Source organism: Thermobia domestica, chromosome 7, assembly GCF_964235325.1.
Source record: "Thermobia domestica chromosome 7, izTheDome1.hap1.1, whole genome shotgun sequence".
In the NCBI taxonomy this organism is placed as follows: domain Eukaryota; kingdom Metazoa; phylum Arthropoda; class Insecta; order Zygentoma; family Lepismatidae; genus Thermobia; species Thermobia domestica.
In genome coordinates this window covers 242,524,324-242,541,483 of record NC_137460.1, presented here as the reverse complement: position 1 = coordinate 242,541,483, position 17,160 = coordinate 242,524,324, and the positions used below count along the sequence as shown (strand labels likewise).

General features: G+C 37.3%; 1 protein-coding gene across 3 annotated transcripts in view; it reads right to left on the bottom strand.

Moving 5' to 3' along the window:
• Positions 1–16,908, bottom strand: part of LOC145690793 (uncharacterized) — an 89,623-nt gene extending 72,715 nt beyond the window's left edge. Inside the window, exon 1 of one of the 3 annotated variants that reach the window (XM_081766072.1) lies at positions 16,776–16,908. The gene's annotated coding sequence lies outside the window, so the exon portion shown is untranslated. Of the gene's footprint in view, positions 1–16,479 lie in introns of all 3 variants that reach the window. The other 2 variants (XM_081766071.1, XM_081766074.1) reach the window with 2 other exon arrangements.
• Between the last annotated feature and the right edge of the window lie 252 nt (positions 16,909–17,160).

Sequence of the window (17,160 nt, the reverse complement as noted above, 5' to 3'; positions counted from 1 at the left end):
TCATCATATGTAAAGAGTGTTGCAATCAAGGTTGTTAAAATTCTCCCCAGCTCCCCCCTTCACACACACATAAAGCATACAATAAAACACGCCCCCCCCCCCCAAAAAAAAAACTACCTCCAAAAAATACTTCAAAACTTAGATTGAAATAATAACCATAACGTAATTATAATTGCAGACTAAAAATGAAACCCGTGCTAAGTGCCAAAAACGGAGAAGTTCGGTTTAATGTCAAGATGTGGCCTATGTTCCTAACACTGCTCACTGAACAACGGGCTCTCTAGTATTCACTGTCACTCGGTCGAAAAAGTGTAAAAAGCTTTTTCAGGCCAACCACCCTGAATGAGGTTTTCCTCATTCACACCAGGCAAATGCCGGGATGGTACCTAACTTATAGGTCCCAGGCCGCTTGCTTCCTTCCCCAGTCCTTTCTTCCTTCTCTTTCTTCGGATAGTGTGCTCGCCGAAGGACGTCATCTCTCATACGTGACGGGCTAAATGGCCTTAGATGCCGACACCTTAGAAATCTAAATACTAAATCCCTAGTGTTCACTGTGGAAGTAGTTCAAATAATCGCCAGAAGAATGCGCGTGGGTATATGTCCCACCAGTTCTGAAGTAACATATGGCCTTTTTACTCAGCATTTTTATGTTGGCATTTATCACGAATTTTATAGTCAGTCTACAATTAGTTCCTTTAATCATGTTCCTCAGTACACGTCTTGTTTCAAAATTGGCTTTAAATGTGTATTTATCAAAAGGAGATCTCCAGCCAGAGAGAAAAAAAAAGGTTGTAAATTATGCATAACGAATTTAGTTCCCGTTTGAATTTAGTATATTCGCTTAACATGTTCAACCGTAATCTGTACCAAAAAACAACGTAACTACCTTCCCTTTGTTTTTGTAGTCACACTGGCGTATCAGTACAAACAAATAATAAAATGTCCTTTTCAATGTGTTAGTTAATTACAAATTGAAAATGTTTCACTTAAAAAAGGATATTACAACACTATATTTATATGATTGCACACATACGAACGAAAAAGAGTTGCATTAAAAATGAAACAAAATCTTTTCTTATGATAATTATAGATGCACAAATCAATTTTTCTTATTAAATTCTACAGGCTTTAGGCTCTATACCAATTGTTCTATGTACACTCATGTCCAAAATTATTGTCGCATATAACTGTCTTCTTGCAAAAATATAATTTGATAATGATTTTGCAGGGTACTTTTAATACTGATACTATATGTATAATCGGGAAATGTATATTTGTGGTAAATTTTATAGGAAAAGACTTATAAATAAGAAAATTATAATGAGTAAAATAAAATGTTGCTAAATGGATAAGAAAGTTTTATTTTCGTTTTATTGTTTTTATTTACTGCTCTTTTGACATGAAATTTGCTGCATACATGTCTTTGCCGATTATACACATACTAACATTATAAGAAATACCGGGCGAATTTGTTATCAAATTATATTCCTAGAACAACATATTTATAGACATGCAACAATAATTTTGGACATCAGTGTATTTTATTATTATACTCATTAAACAATTCTTGGTTATATATCTATTCATTTATAATTTCCTTGAGTACTAAATTGTTCCACATGTTTTGTTTGAGAGTTCTGTCAAAATGTTCTACGATACGTTGTTTTACGAAGACACATGCTCAAAATTGAAAAATTTGCAAAATATCATCTCTGTATGTAACTGTACCAAAATTTTGCTTAAAATATTTTTCGTATAAACGCAAATTCTGCGTTAGTGCATTATGTGACGTTCATCTGAATTTGTACGTTTTGAGTGGTGTATGCTTCTCATTAATCGTGCTGCCGCCTGGTGGTGCTAAAAGACAGACTAGAAGAAAAGGAAAAGGAAAGAATGGAGTTTTTGAAGCGTAATAGTTGGATTTCAATGTGTGTTAGTGTGTGTGTGAAGCATGATTCAGCTATTTTCTTTTGCTAATCATGTTTTGATCTTGTTACCAGACGTTATTTAAAAGAGTAGAAATCGTCATGTGATTTGGAAAATCCATCGTTATCTTCGAATATGCATAAACAATCAGTAAAAATAGTATTGTTAATCTGAATATTCTGGTGTTTTTTACGAAGTCGTTATTAAAGTAAATCAGCCCCAAGTAATATTTTATAACGACAAGGGGGCGTGATAGAGATTACGAGTGAAACAAAGGACTTTGCAGGTTGCACTTGAAGGTAACGGACTTATAATTACCGACTAAAGCAAAAATGTCTGAATAACTTGTTTTCTCCAACAGTAGCCGAAACATAATGTTGTTATTAAGTCAGCCAGGAACGACTGTTACATAAACTCTTGGAATTGGAAGAAAAGACAATTTCAACAAGAAGATTACTTTGGATTCGTAGTGAGATTACCAAAATATGACTTCAGCAATAGGCGCCACGACGAACTATACTATTTTGTGAACGATCTCAAAACGTATTTACGAACTTGCTACGAAATTGGGGCAAAATATCAAACTAATTAGTATGTTGCAGGTATGTTTAACCATTGAATAAATGACACTCTAATGTTTAGACTTGTTCGTTTTCTCTTTTTCTAGACCGCATGACGAAGTAAGATTATGATTGTTAAGTCGCTTGTAAGTAGTCCATGAAAGTGGGTGATGTTCTCATCTATTTTTCATAACACGCCGTAGGTCTTCGCCCAGGTGATTCCGTCCGAATCTGGACCGTTACGGTGAGGTGTATTGCGCCTTCCTTGAACGATTGTCGTGGGGACGAACTTTCTGAACCCACAAATAAAATAGTGCAAAGCTATATTATTTGAGGGCGAAGAGTAGAGTTCTCCACGGTGGCCGGTTAAGGATGGTGGGTACCGGGCAGCGCTATGCTGTACCGTAATAGAATGGCTAAGCCCTTCACAGGGACTAAAATCTCAATCAGCAAGGTACACGGATCGAGCCCGGATACCGTAATATGTATGACTTACGGTTCCGAGATACGGGTCCTTAAATCTCCCGAAATCCGAACTCTTTTGGCCAATATCTGCGGTATGGTGGTCAGTTGGCCAGTGGCCACTGGTGACTATTTGGTACCAAAATGTTTACCATCCTCTTAAGTATTGTTCAACACCAATATGATCTCTCTACGACTTACGGTTCCCGAGATATGGCTCCTTAACTCCCCAGAAATCGGAACTTTTTTTGGCCAACATCTCGGAAACAGTATGAGCGACGCGAAAAACTCCATCACTTCTTTGAGATAGTTTTTGAAGCTCTATCGAATGAAGGGTTCAAAATGGAAAAATTCTCAGACACACTCATACATACACACACGGACATAGAGAATTCAGTTCGTTGATCATATATGAAAACAAGGAATGGAATTTAGAATAAAACGGGAAATTTCCTTCCATTTTCGTTTGTTTGTTAATTTGGTGTCCCTTAGAGCAGTCCCCGCTACAGATACCCGAACAATTTTAATCTATTTTGAAAAATACTATGGTAATGTACGTAATGCGTATGACAGCAATATCTAAAGTAGTTACGAGGGAAAAATATTTTTCAATCCGGTTTGACAATACAAATGATATACTACCGGAGAATCGAACCTAGTAAGAACACTCTTACCTTTCTAATATACTACACATTATACTCAAAGTACATCAATCAATGACCATTAGCTCATAAAAAATGCAATAAACCCACATAAAAATGAGCTAAGACAATACTCACTTCCCTTGCTTTTCTCACAACTAAATCATATAAAATTCTCTGGATGTCAGAAGAGGAATGAGGAAAGACGAAGGGAAAAATGCTTAAAATATGCGCATGAACTATAGGCCTAAAGTACTGACAAACAATACTTATAAACTCTCTTTTCCTTCTACTTTTGCAAAGCAAAGACAGAAATGTTTCTATGCTACCAAAAAAACATGTGGCTTCGTTTCAAGCACAAATTTGAAGGACATCACACCGCTATATCGTCGAACGCACAGAGTGGAAAATGTATTTTGTTATAACGTTATACCTTCTGGACATAAGATATTAAAGCACCTTGAAGCAAGCGTATAGGATTTACAGGATGATAATTGATTTTTATGTGTGCCTAACAAAGCGTTTGTAACAAAGAGTCAATAATCCTACTTTCTTTCATATCTGACTTCTAACTTGAGGTACTCCTTTCTTTGATATCTGACTCCTTACTTAGGTACTACCTGGGCTAATCCACGCCAAATCGTACAGCGAAAATGCAATATTACACCCGACCATCTACGATTGCAATGAAATTTGGTATACAGTATCTTTAGACAAATATAAGAACCCGTATTTTTTATTTTGCCCATATTAGCTCTGGTTTGGTTTTGACAGCCTTTGAAAGAGAACTCTACCCGACGATTTTGTGTATGCTGCGATAAATGAACGGCACGTCACTCGGAACTTCAACTGAGCACCATAAGGCCACATTTGACCCAAATGTATTCAAATTCATCAGACTAAATGGAAATTGCATGAGGATTTTACAAATCAGGTCCAAAACGGCATAATGATATTTCCAAACCATGAAATTTAGTTTCAAAATGGCGGAATAGAATTTTTCGAAGGTACTTATTAAATTACGCATAACTTTTTTTCTCTAAGCGGGGAATTCAATGAGTAAATGCCGGTTAAGGGAGTACATAATGTTCTATTAAGAGAATAAAAAATATCCGGGGTTTTGGCTTGTAACAGCCTACAGAGCGCCTAAGTCAATTTATGACCTTAGGTTTGAGAGTACAGGCAATACACCATAGATGTTACAAAATATTGCATTTCGTAAAAGAAGCACGGCACTTGGTAACTGGGATAGTAGTTTTCAACAGAAACTATTTTAGTACGAGGCCCCATACAAATATACTTTAAAGACCAAGATGGCGGCAATGCAAAATGGCAGTACATGGTAGCTAGTTTTCCGTCACACAAATACAAATTGACGTAGGGCCATGTAACAATATAGGCAACGTAAATATTCATACGAACGCTATAAATACAAAATCACCATACCACAAAGACATTGAGAATTCAAGATGGCGACCTTTCCTAAATTACTGTTTTGGGATCTATGTACTGCAAATTCCAAAAGAAATGTTCACTGTATTTAGCAAAAAAAGCATACCGCTTTTGAGAGCATATTTACCTACGTTATTTAGAACGAAATCCAAGAAAACTTCCGTAGGATCCAAGATGGCGGCCTCTCCAAATGTCAACATGTAAATAAGGGTTTCCTTATATCTACACTACAAATCCAAGAAGAGGCATATAACTTCTGCAGAGGAAAATATGTATTTACATTAATATTTAAATACAACATATTCAGAAGATATACTTTAGGTTTCAAGATAGCGGCTGTTTCGAAACTGTATGTTTAGTTATTTGTCACAACATCCTATGTGTACGTAAGTTGAAATGAATAGAACGTCATACAATCATACATGAATTACCTAACTTGAAATACTTAACTTTGAGTTATGCTGAGAGTACATTTAATTTCGTTTAGTCCATGTTGCCTGAATGTTCTTAACACTCTTTGCAGTGAGTTTGTATTGCAGCCTTCCGAACTGCGTGATAACGTCAGGAACTTCTATTGCACATAGAATATTCGCAAGTGAAACCCAACACTTGTCTTCTCTGCCGCGGTTTTTATCCTCTGGCCAGTACAACCTCCTTGAAGGCCAATGAGGATGCATAAATTTGATCCATACATCGTTCCTGTCGTCGTCAAGTTCTAATATCATCCCAAAATAACACTGTTCTTCGTATACACAACTAACGTAGGAACTAAGTTGAAGTTCTCTGAATCTGGTCACCTGTGAAAAGCTGTACCTCAGAGAAAAACTTTCATCGTTCCTCAATCCCTTTTGCAGCAATTTCCGTTGTGGAGACTGCCTTGAAATAATGGTAGGAACGGGTTCCTGGTACAGTTTTATGTTCTGAAAAACGCCGCCACGGCAGTTTAGATTAGCTGCCAAGGAAGCAACATCCTGTTCCTTGATAAACTGGATGGTCATTTTAGGTGCAAAGTGTTCACTGCAAAACTATGCCATTTGCTGCGCTGTACATATTTGTTCTTTGTAAGGTCTCTGCAAGTTTGCACGCGTTACACTTCTTTTGACAGTTCCGCCTATACCATCACAAGCAGACTTGCCAGGATAATTGAATGTTTGTTTGGATAATTTAATGTTTTGTACGTGGTTAGGCAGCAGTGGCGGCTCGTGACTGATCTGGTAGAGTTAACAATGACAATTTGTAGTTTACCGTGGTCAATAGGGTATTAATGGAGAACATGCTGAAATGAGTAGCAATGTAATGACGTTACTGTCAGCTGACACACTAAAATCGAATACAAATGAGCGCTTGTATTGCAATATACAGTGCATACGATCCCAAACAAGGTCGCAAAACTTGAATTCTCAATGTCTTTGTGGTATGGTGATTTTGTATCCATAGCGTTCGTATGAATATTTACGTTGCCTGTATTGTTACATGGCCCTACGTCAATTTGTATTTGTGTGACGCAAAACTAGCTACCATGTGCCGCCATTTTGCAATGCCGCCATCTTGGTTTTTAAGGTATATTTTATGGGGCCTCGCACTAAAATAGTTTCTGTTGAAAACTACTATCCCAGTTACCAAGTGCCGTGCTTCTTTTACGAAATGCAATATTTTGTAACATCTATGGTGTATTGCCTGTACTCTCAAACCTAAGGTCATTAGGCGCTCTGTAGGCTGTTACAAGCCAAAACCCACGGATATTTTTATACTCCTAATAGAACATTATGTACTCCCTTAACCGGCATTTACTCACTGAATTCCCCGCTTAGAGAAAAAAGTTATGCGTAATTTAATAAGTACCTTCGAAAAATTCTATTCCGCCATTTTGAAACTAAATTTCATGGTTTGGAAATAATATTATGCCGTTTTGGACCTGATTTGTAAAATTCTCATGCAATTTCCATTTAGTCTGATGAATTTGAATACATTTGGGTCAAATGTGGCCTTACGGTGCTCAGTTGAAGTTCCGAGTCTCTGAAGTTGTACCATCAAAGTGAAATGATAAAAGCCATCTCAGTCCCGAATCTTGTCTATGTTGAAAATTTGATCGAGATCGGTCAAGTGGTTCAAGAGTTATTAGGTTACAAACGTACTCACTTTCAATTTCATAATATACATTAAAGTAACTTAGAAAGTGAAAAATTAAAGTCCAAGAGTGAAAATGTTCTACTAAACTGAGAATCGAACTCTAGTATCGTGACTTATCGTGCTGCTTTCTCTGACTACTATGTTACCTATTCAGTTCCTGGTTCAATCCCATGCCGTCTGCACTTGTGAACAAGATCGCCGTCTGGGTTTTCTTGGAGTTCTTTCTTGTCAGTTGATTTGATTTTGCAAGCGAGGCTATATGAGATGTAGACTGACAGTTTAGCGTGTGATCCGAGCTGCATGAATTCCCGTCAGGAATCGAACCGGGTTTCTGAAGCGAAAGGCGCGTACACTAGCCGCTTTGCTATGAAAGAGCTTCCGTTTCCTTTCGCACTCTCATTCCACCAATTCTTTCATTTACTTTCGTTAATCATCCTTCTCCAGCAATCTTCCACGCCATCTATTACGAGTCGAGAAAACATTTAAGACAAAAGATTGGTACTGTTCATCGCAGATTTATTGTGAATCAAACGTTAGCTCGCAACTGAAGGAAACTGGTTTCCATACAGCGCCATTATCATGGATTAAAAAAAAAAAAATATTTCGAATCAAATGTACCGTACTTATTTCTTTCCGTAGAATCCGAATCTGTAATAAAAAGTGAGGGGTCCCCATTTTCGTTTTCATAGTTCTTCCCACACACACTAAGGGGGAGCGAGGTTGGCTAATTTTATGACAGGTGAATTTCCCCCTCCAAAATATTAACTTTTTACTAAGAACATTTTTTCATCCTGTACTTGAGATATTTTGCAGTCTTAATTTTTTTTTTTTTTTTAACGCCCTGTATGCAAAGATTTTGAGAGCCTGTAAATCATTCATCAATGCAAACTACGAAATGAAATCAGTAGTTTGTATCAGAACTAGTAGAAATATCTAAAACCAAAACTTCAAACTTCATCGTGTACCCCTTTTGAGAAATTTAAACCTGAAGTAAAGAGAAAAAAAAAAAAAAAAGCCAAAATTTTGCATGAAGGACTTCCAATTCCAGTTATATTTCATCATTTCTGGAAACCTTTTTGGTCATAGTTCCTATTCAGAAAATCCTATCCTGTGGTTTGAGGTACTTTTAATTTTATACTCCTTTTGTGTTATATGAAGGACTAATATCTCTGCTTTAAGGTAGTACAAACTGTAACTTTCTGTCTTTCGTAGTAACCCTGTTACAGTGTGTTCTGTACGCCACTGCACACCCTATATATGTAAATAGCTGATAGTCGAGCAATCTCCCCTCCCCCTTCCTTGATTGACATGGAATAACCCTTGCAAACTTTTTTATAAGCAAAACTCCATCGTTTTATACAACTACACGTAGTATCTGTGAGGAAAGATTTTTCTTATTTTTAAATCTTACTTTTAGCAAAGGGCTCTGTAGCACCCAGCTGTGGTGTCCAAATGTGTACTTTGTGGAAATTGTTCCTCTTTCCCTTAGAAAATACAGTTCCAAAATAAGTGGACGATTACTTTGACCATTCCGAGGACATTTTCAGGAAACAAGCCTTTGTTGAGTTCACCCTTTTACCTGGAACGCCTCATATTGCGACACTACTAAATTTTCAAACTACGAATTATACCTATACATCATCCAAACTTTATACAAACAAATACATTATTACTATATTCCTGTTTTTTGAACACTTTAGACACGCCATTTTTTCAGAAACTGATTACTACTGAAAAAACCGTGATTAATAACATAGATCTGAAGAATCTAACTCATGCGTGAAAGATAACAGAACTTATCTCGATCTAATTTTCGTTACAGAAAATTGAGTGTTTACAGTAGCATATTCATTAAGACATACCCTACTTAGAATTACCGGGGATGAGTTTCCCAAATTCCATTTGGAGCACTAACTTTAACGTTATGGCCAATTTACCTGTGTGTGTATGTGCGTGTATACATATATATACACGTTATATGGCGTGTTAATAAAGTCTGAGGGTTGCATAACACATAATTTACATCTAAGAGGGAGGTGGACGAAAATTTCAACAAATGGAACACTGCCCTCAGGGTAAATCCATGTCAAGTGATCCAATGCATGTTGCTCGTCAATTTTTTTAAAAAAATCTGATCTTTTATGTGAGTTATTCATCCACTGAATACTGATTTAAACTCTCAGTTATCCGTACTTCGGCCTATGCTTATTTGTAGATATAACTTTGGTGTTAATAATAAAAGTACTTACAGTCAAATCTCAAACTCTTAATTTTTGGTATATAATATACAGACATGTTATGGGGAGGAATCGTATTTTTTTTTTTTTTTATCAGGTCCGCCACCAGATATATACATATGAAGTACGCATGTTCTTCACTTTTCTGATTTTTAATAATTTCTAAAAAAAAAAAAAGAAAAAAAAAGAAAAAAAAGAAAAAAAGAAAAAAAAAAGAAGAAAGACACGTCTAAGGGTTTAAACTTGTCAATGAGCACTTCTATATCAGATCTCCTTATGCAGAAAAGCTCACCTTCCTGATCATTTGCCTTCTTGAAAAACTCATCTGCTCAACTTGGAATTTTAACGTCAATGGCCTACATTTTCAAGCCTACTTTTCACCCTGCTATACTTTACGAATGATAATGGCTAATATCTAGTCTTGTAGCTTACAAGTTGCTGACCATTTTGGTTTTTGTTCCACATTGATAGAACAAGTAGAGGCTGAGATACTTCAGATTCGGTAAAACCCTTTACAACACATTTTCGAAAACAAATATGGCTGCCACTCGAAATATAAAGCCACTTAAATTAAAATAACGGTTGTTCTGAACTAACAACACGGTAAGGTAACCGCATATCAAAAATCAAATTGTTTTTAAAAAATGTCAAGCAACGATTTATTCCTTTCCTGAACCACTTGACGTGGACTTACTCTTCAAGGATTTCTACGTTTAATGAAGGTAATATAAATAACATACCATGATAAAAAAAATTAGAACTGAATTAGTCAGGCATATTTCTCAAAAATCTTTGCTTGGAGATACTGCAGCTGAGAGGGGCGTTGCCAAAAATTATCAATATGAGATCTTAAAATATTACTGGGAACTTAAATTTGCAAATTACCTTGTCTTTTGAAATTTGATGAAGAGCTATTACAGTGTAGGAAAATCACTAAAATAAATAAATAAATAAAAATTAAAAAATAAATTGCACGCAGAGAGGTGGAGAAGGTGCTACTCAAATATATGCTGACACACCCACGTCATGAGTTGTTTTATGAAGTAGGTAGAGGCCATATAGCCTGTTTTTAAGTATTCACCTTATACCTGCCTCAGCACAGCGATACACTTTTAACGAGGAAGATGTCTCTGCAGGTAAGTCCCTTGGAGACAGGGTCATTCGTTCTTCTGATCCCATGCATTACACACCAATGCTTACAATCCGACAAAACACACACACAAAAGAAAAAGTGTGCATACACTACCTCCGAAAAGTTTCCGGACAAACACGAAATAAAGAAACTTTCAAAATGTAACATAAGAATGCATTACAATTTGCTCACAAATGAAAGGTGAAACATTTTAGAACCCGACGGGAGAAAAGGTTTTGCCCTGTTGTGGATGAATTAAGAAAAATAAACTTAAATATCGCGCCGTTATGATGGTGCATCACGTACGTATGCGATACAAAACGGCCATTACACTGCAAATTGAAGGTCTAACACACAATAAATGCCTCATAGGTGTCTCTCAAGCTGCTTTGTCTACTTCTCTCTCGGATCTCACTGTTGGGGGTTAGTATTGCACGCTAGTTGTTGTGTGTGTGTGTGTGTGTTGAAGTAAGGTGTAAACTGTTCCCTATTAGTCAGCGTAATGAACAGTACGAAAAGGGAATTGGGCATTGAAACGAGAGCCAAAATAGTTACTTTACGTGAAGAAGGCTATACAATACGTGTAATAGCCGCAAAAGTGAAAATACCCAATACTACAGTGCATGATACTTTAAAACGATTTGCTGAAACAGGGGAAAATCGGTCTCGAACAAGATCTGTTAGGCCTAGAACTACTACTGCAAGGGAGGACAAGCAAACGCGACAGGTTGAAAACAGTGCCCCAAATACAAGCTCAAGTGAACGAAACTCGCGAAAAGACGATCAGCTTTGAAACTGTCTGGACGCGGTTAGTTAATGGGGGACTAAACAGTCGTGTGGTAACTAGGAAACCGCTCTTGCGCCCTCAAAACAAAAAGAAGAGATTGCTGTGGGCAAGAAAATTTGCAAGGGGGGGGGCCAGAGCAGTGGAACAAGTGCTTATTTACTGACGAATCAAAGTTTGAGCTCTTCAGTCATAGACGCAGGGTTTTCGTGCGTCGCTCCAAGGGCGAAAGACTGCTTCCATCGTGTATTTTGCCAACGGTAAATCACGGGGGTGGTTCTGTGATGGTGTGGGGTTGCTTTGGTAACAATCAAGTAGGGGATTTAGTGCAAATACAGGGTACAATGCAGTGCCATCTGGGAAGAGGCTCATTGGTCATGGGTTCATCATGCAGCAAGAAAATGACCCAAAACACACATCCCGACGTTGTAGAGGGTATTTGTCAGCAAAAGAGCAATAGTGAGATCTCAAGAATATGGTGTGGCCCCCACAATCACCGGATTGTAATCCAATTGAGCTACTGTGGGATGCGCTTGATAGGGTAGTTCGAAAGATGCGTCCCTCTGGTGAGAAACACTTATTTGAGTGTCTTTTCAAAGCCTGGACAGCAATCGAACCCGAAACTCTACAGAAACTAGTACTCCGAATGCCCAAAGTCTGTAAAGCTGTTATCAAAGCATGTGGAAGCTACTTTGATGAATCAAAGATTTAAGTTTTATGACAAAACAATGGTCCATTTCTGTTAAATTTCCGTATTTTCCTGTCAAATACATATTCTAGGTTCCAGATAAAAATAAATTCCATTAATATGTCTTTGCTTTTTCTCGAATACACGTAAAAAGTACATAAACCTACTTTGTACGGAAACTTTTCGGGGGTAGTGTATATACACGTACACTAACCACTGTGGTGCATTACAAGGATCCATTGTTTACGTTATTCCGGAATGGTACGGAATTCACAACATTTTTCAGTTTCAAGGTATTACTATTGCGCAGTAATACAATATATATACATATGAATTTAAATGAAATCTTTAGTTTTACGTCCCACGGTTATGCCGGTTAGGATAAAGGAGATTGTGATGATGAGAAATGAATGAAATGGCGGCATGAAGAAAGTGCGAGGAAACGGGAGAACCCCGAGAAAACCCACAACACAAAGTCCACACGGCGCGAACTGGGATCGAACCAGGAACCCCAAGCACCGGAGGTGAACGCTCTACCACTGAGCCACCGCGCCCCCACATATGAATTTAGTGAAGAACATGCAACACATGAAATCAAGCATTTCTGAATAACAATTACAAGTGAAGGAGGGAAATTAACCACAAGTAATCGTGAGTGCCTAAGTATGCAGTAAAATAATATCAATTAGTAACAGAACGTTGAAAAAAGGTTCACGTGGCCGATGTCTGGGGCCCGCCATTAGTGGAGTCTTAGCCGGCCATATAAATGGCCTTGTACTAGTAACATCATTGTCTATACAATTGTTACTAAATTAACATTTCTCGACTAGATGATCGTAATTATTTGTTCCTTTTTACCATGGAAAATACACAGAATAAGATCTACTGCCACCTCAAAGAATGGACATGGTGCAGATTCACTTTCGGGGGTTTCCGTGTATACTATTGTGCAAAAAGTTCTAACTTGTGCTAGGTTGCTACAAGAAGCACGTATGCCATCTAACCTAGTTACGGGAAGAAACAGCAGGGGGCCCGTACGGAAGCGCAGGGATGCGTCCGTAGGGAGCAGCTACACACATAAAGAAGAACAGCGCCAACATGTAAATTTGGATTATGTATTTGTATGTTATTATGGACGTTACGAATAATATCCTGATATATTTTCATTGTCTACCCATATGTAAATTTCACAAATATATCGATTCCTTAACTCTTGTGGACCGCCCACAGTAAATCGGCATCCACAACTTAACTTGGCATTTTATGCACTGGGTCCCGGTCTCCACTGCCAGTTAGTGAGCCTTGAACAATTTGAATGTATTATAGAGGACATTGATTAAATCTGATTATATCACGCGTGTATTTGAGCTTACACAGTTGGTCCAAGCGTGCTGGTCAAGTTCAGGCACACCATGTTTTCCAAAATTTGCAGGTAAAAGTCAGTATTCTGCATGGAAAGACAAGTTTATAAGAGACAAACTTTTGCAGGTGACAAAATTAAATACAAAGTAATATAGCTATATTTTAGGTTTATAAGTGTAGGACTATAGTATAATCTCAATGTAGTACTTTACTACAGGTGAAGTAACTGAGTGGATTTGAAAAATGACTGTATTAGTTACTATTTTCCACCGGCAGAGTATTTCTGCACTGTCTACAAAAGCTGTATTTTGTGTTTACAAATAAAGCGTTACTATTGATATATATGGCAGGGTTCTAGAACACTGAGTCGTAATAAAATAAAACTAGTTACTAACCCTTCACTCTTTCTTTTGCTCGGCATTAGGGGTTAGGTTTCAAAGTTGGGTGTCCGTTTCCAGCAAAACTTTTAAAATTTACAGGGAAGATATGGACAATTTGATCGTTTGTGTGCTTGATAATATATAAGGATCTCGAAAAATATCTTCATGTGTTATATATAAACGGATACAAACATGGGACTATTTGCCGAGCGGAGGGAACTAGTAGGCGCAAGGTAACAGAATAGTTGATTGTGGGAAACTAACGAGCATTTATATTATCAACATGATGGCAAATATACCGAAACGATGCACAGGATATGAACTGACTGCGTTAAATTTCGTGAAACAACACGTTCATAACGAGCAAAATCTTCTAAAACCATGTAAAGAGCATGAATTAATGAACCTAAGAACAAATTGTGGGAAGTGTGAAAAGGAGGTGACAGCGAAGAAACGTGGAGAAAGTTATTGTTTTCAGTACGAAGCGAAGTACTAAGGTAAGTGTAAAATAAATAAATAAATAATTAGAGTTTAATGAAGACTGAAAGCAACCTGCCCTGCGGGGCTCTAACCCGCCTTTACTCGCTAACGCTCGCTCGGCAATACTATGTGAATTAAACAGTAAAGGGTCAATGTTCCGTTAAGGGGGTCCAGTGCCTTTGACACCACTTCTTTCTATTGATTTTCGTTTGATTACATGATATAACGTTATATTAGGTTAGGTTAGGTTAAGTTAGGTCAGGTTAGGTTAGGTTAGCTTAGCTTAGCTTAGCTTAAAGGGGTCCAGTGTAGTTTTGGACCCCCTTAATGGAACATGGACCCAGTAAAGTTTGTTAGGATGTTCAAGGACACCTCTGTTGTATATGCAATGCAAACCTAACCTCACCTAAGCTAACCTCTCCCCTACCTCACGATGTAACTAAAGGAACCCTAAAGTCAGTTAAGAACGTAGGAATTGAATAATTATGAATTTTAATAGCTTTCATGAAGATTTTGCTCGAAGAGTATCGGACGCCCAACTTCGGAATAAATGCAGGCATTAGTATGTGAACTGAGTATTGAGCACTGATAAAGAAAAAAAACTAACCTGACAACTAACGCATCTCCGGCAAGAGAGTACTTTGTGCAGACCAATGATTTTGGGTACCTTTCAGTTTGGCCCCGATCTTGGAAACAAAACATCTGCAGTGTTACTTACTTCACAAAATACAGCTGACCGAGCGAATGTGATTAGAAGCCTCGCAGTGCTCGTTTAAGCAGCCTATTGGTCCCTATGAATGGTCTGCACAAAGTGCACTCTTACCACTTTCATACATATATGTACAAGCCAACATTCTAGAACCTTCCTGAGATTCTGCAACTCGTATCACTGCGAAAACCCACGTGTTTTTACTATCCATCAACGCGCACGCACATTAGCTTCGCCCTACCCTGACTCAGTCAGATAGCATTCGTGCTTTTTAGTGAGCACCTAGCACAGCTTTGTTTGTTTTTTTGCATTTTAACTTTTATGGCACATATCCATATGCTGTATTTGTATACAAATCATAAAAGAATTGTAATCTTTTAACAATAACGCACTTCTTCTAACCCCCTTGAAGTTTATCTATGCAATGTGGGGTAAAATCATTCCGGCCACTGTAAAAGTTTTGGAGGACAATAAGAAGCAAATTGGCGAAAGAATTATTTATTTTTTGGCCTATGTTTAGCAGAAGCGGTCCAGCTCTTCTTTCTAAAAAATGTTACAATTTTGGTAATTTGTTCACATTAGGTTAGTTTAGGATAGGTTAGGTTAGTTTATGTTACGTTATTGTAGGGGTCCAGAATAATTTTCCAAAAAATTATAGAATTGTACTGATTTCTACCAATAGTAGGTTAGTTTAGGTTACGTTAGGCTAGATTTCGTTACAATATGTTACGTCTAAGTACTTGAATCATCCATTTCTCCTGTAAATTAATTATTACGTGCTTTTGGATCCCTTCTGCTAAACATACCCCATTATCTTCAACAATTATTTTGAGTGGAGTGCCTAAACCTGACCTGCACGGGCCCATTGAAACAATCGGGACTATTTCGATTTGCCATAGCCCATATGCACACAATCATTCTATCAATTCTGAAACAGGATATAGTATACGAGAGTGCCTCATCATTTAGCGAGGACCCACGAAGTGCAGTCTTTTAAGGATTATTCATTGAGGATATAGGAACTTGAAAATGAGGTAAAAATGCGACTTTCATTTAATTACTGAGTAATATAAAATAAAACGTACGTCGGTTTGCGTTGCGTTTCGTTGTGTTTTATGGTATGCGAAGAATAATAATGTGCCCTTGTACGTAGTGCATGAGTACATGTGGGGGATTTGAAACACATATCGTATGTCACGTGCACGTGGATGCTTCTTACTACTTCTAAATGTAATAAAATCATTTTTATACGTAGTGCAACAGTAGGAAGTATCCACGCGCACAGATCATGAGGCACTGTTGTATACTATTACCCTGAAACATTGCAATAGTAAACACTATACTAATTTTGGAACTATACAAACGAAGTCATAAAGCTAGCCTGAGTAACACCATACATTAAGGGCACTTTCTTATCCATGGTAGCACTATTTCCGAAGTGATACTCAGCATTATAGTATGAAGTTTCAGTACGTAAGAAATCAGCATATGAACTTGATGTAAGTTAAATACCCAAAATAATTAAACGTAACAAACCTTGTTGTAGTTTGAAGCCAAGTCTCTTTATCTTTTTTTCGATGACAAGAACCCCAATTGTATCTAACAGAATCGCTAAAAAATACTAAATAATGGCAATAATAATATACGAACCAGTCTATAACGCGCTACGGGAAATTCCCGATTATCCATAGGTCCAACTTTATAGAAACTTGAAATCATGTTTGAACTATTCGTGCTCTACGATTTCTATTTTCCATTAGCTCATGTTAAAGTGTCAATAAAAATATATTGCCACGGACACTAATTATAACGATAACTTCGAATTTTCGTACCTTCAGTCACATACAAATTTGTGGCCCTTTAAAAAGTATTGCCAAGTCAACTCCCGCAATTCCTTACAGTTGCTGTCTAGTAATTTAGCATGCCTTCTGAAGCATTCTGCGACTGTGCGCTATTTCAATTATGGTAAAACTGTAGGCACTTCACTTGCCACAGCCCGCAAGGATAATAATATATTTTTCACAATGTACCTTTAACGTCGTAAATAAAATTACGATTATCAAGTGTGTACCCATGAGGGGCAAATGGGATCAGCCAACAAATGGACTTGGAATGTTAGGTGTTCATTTAAACGTGTTTATTACAGCAAATGAATTCTTATAACATATTAAAAACAGCCTATTCTTCACACAGGAACGATAAGGCTTAATGAATATA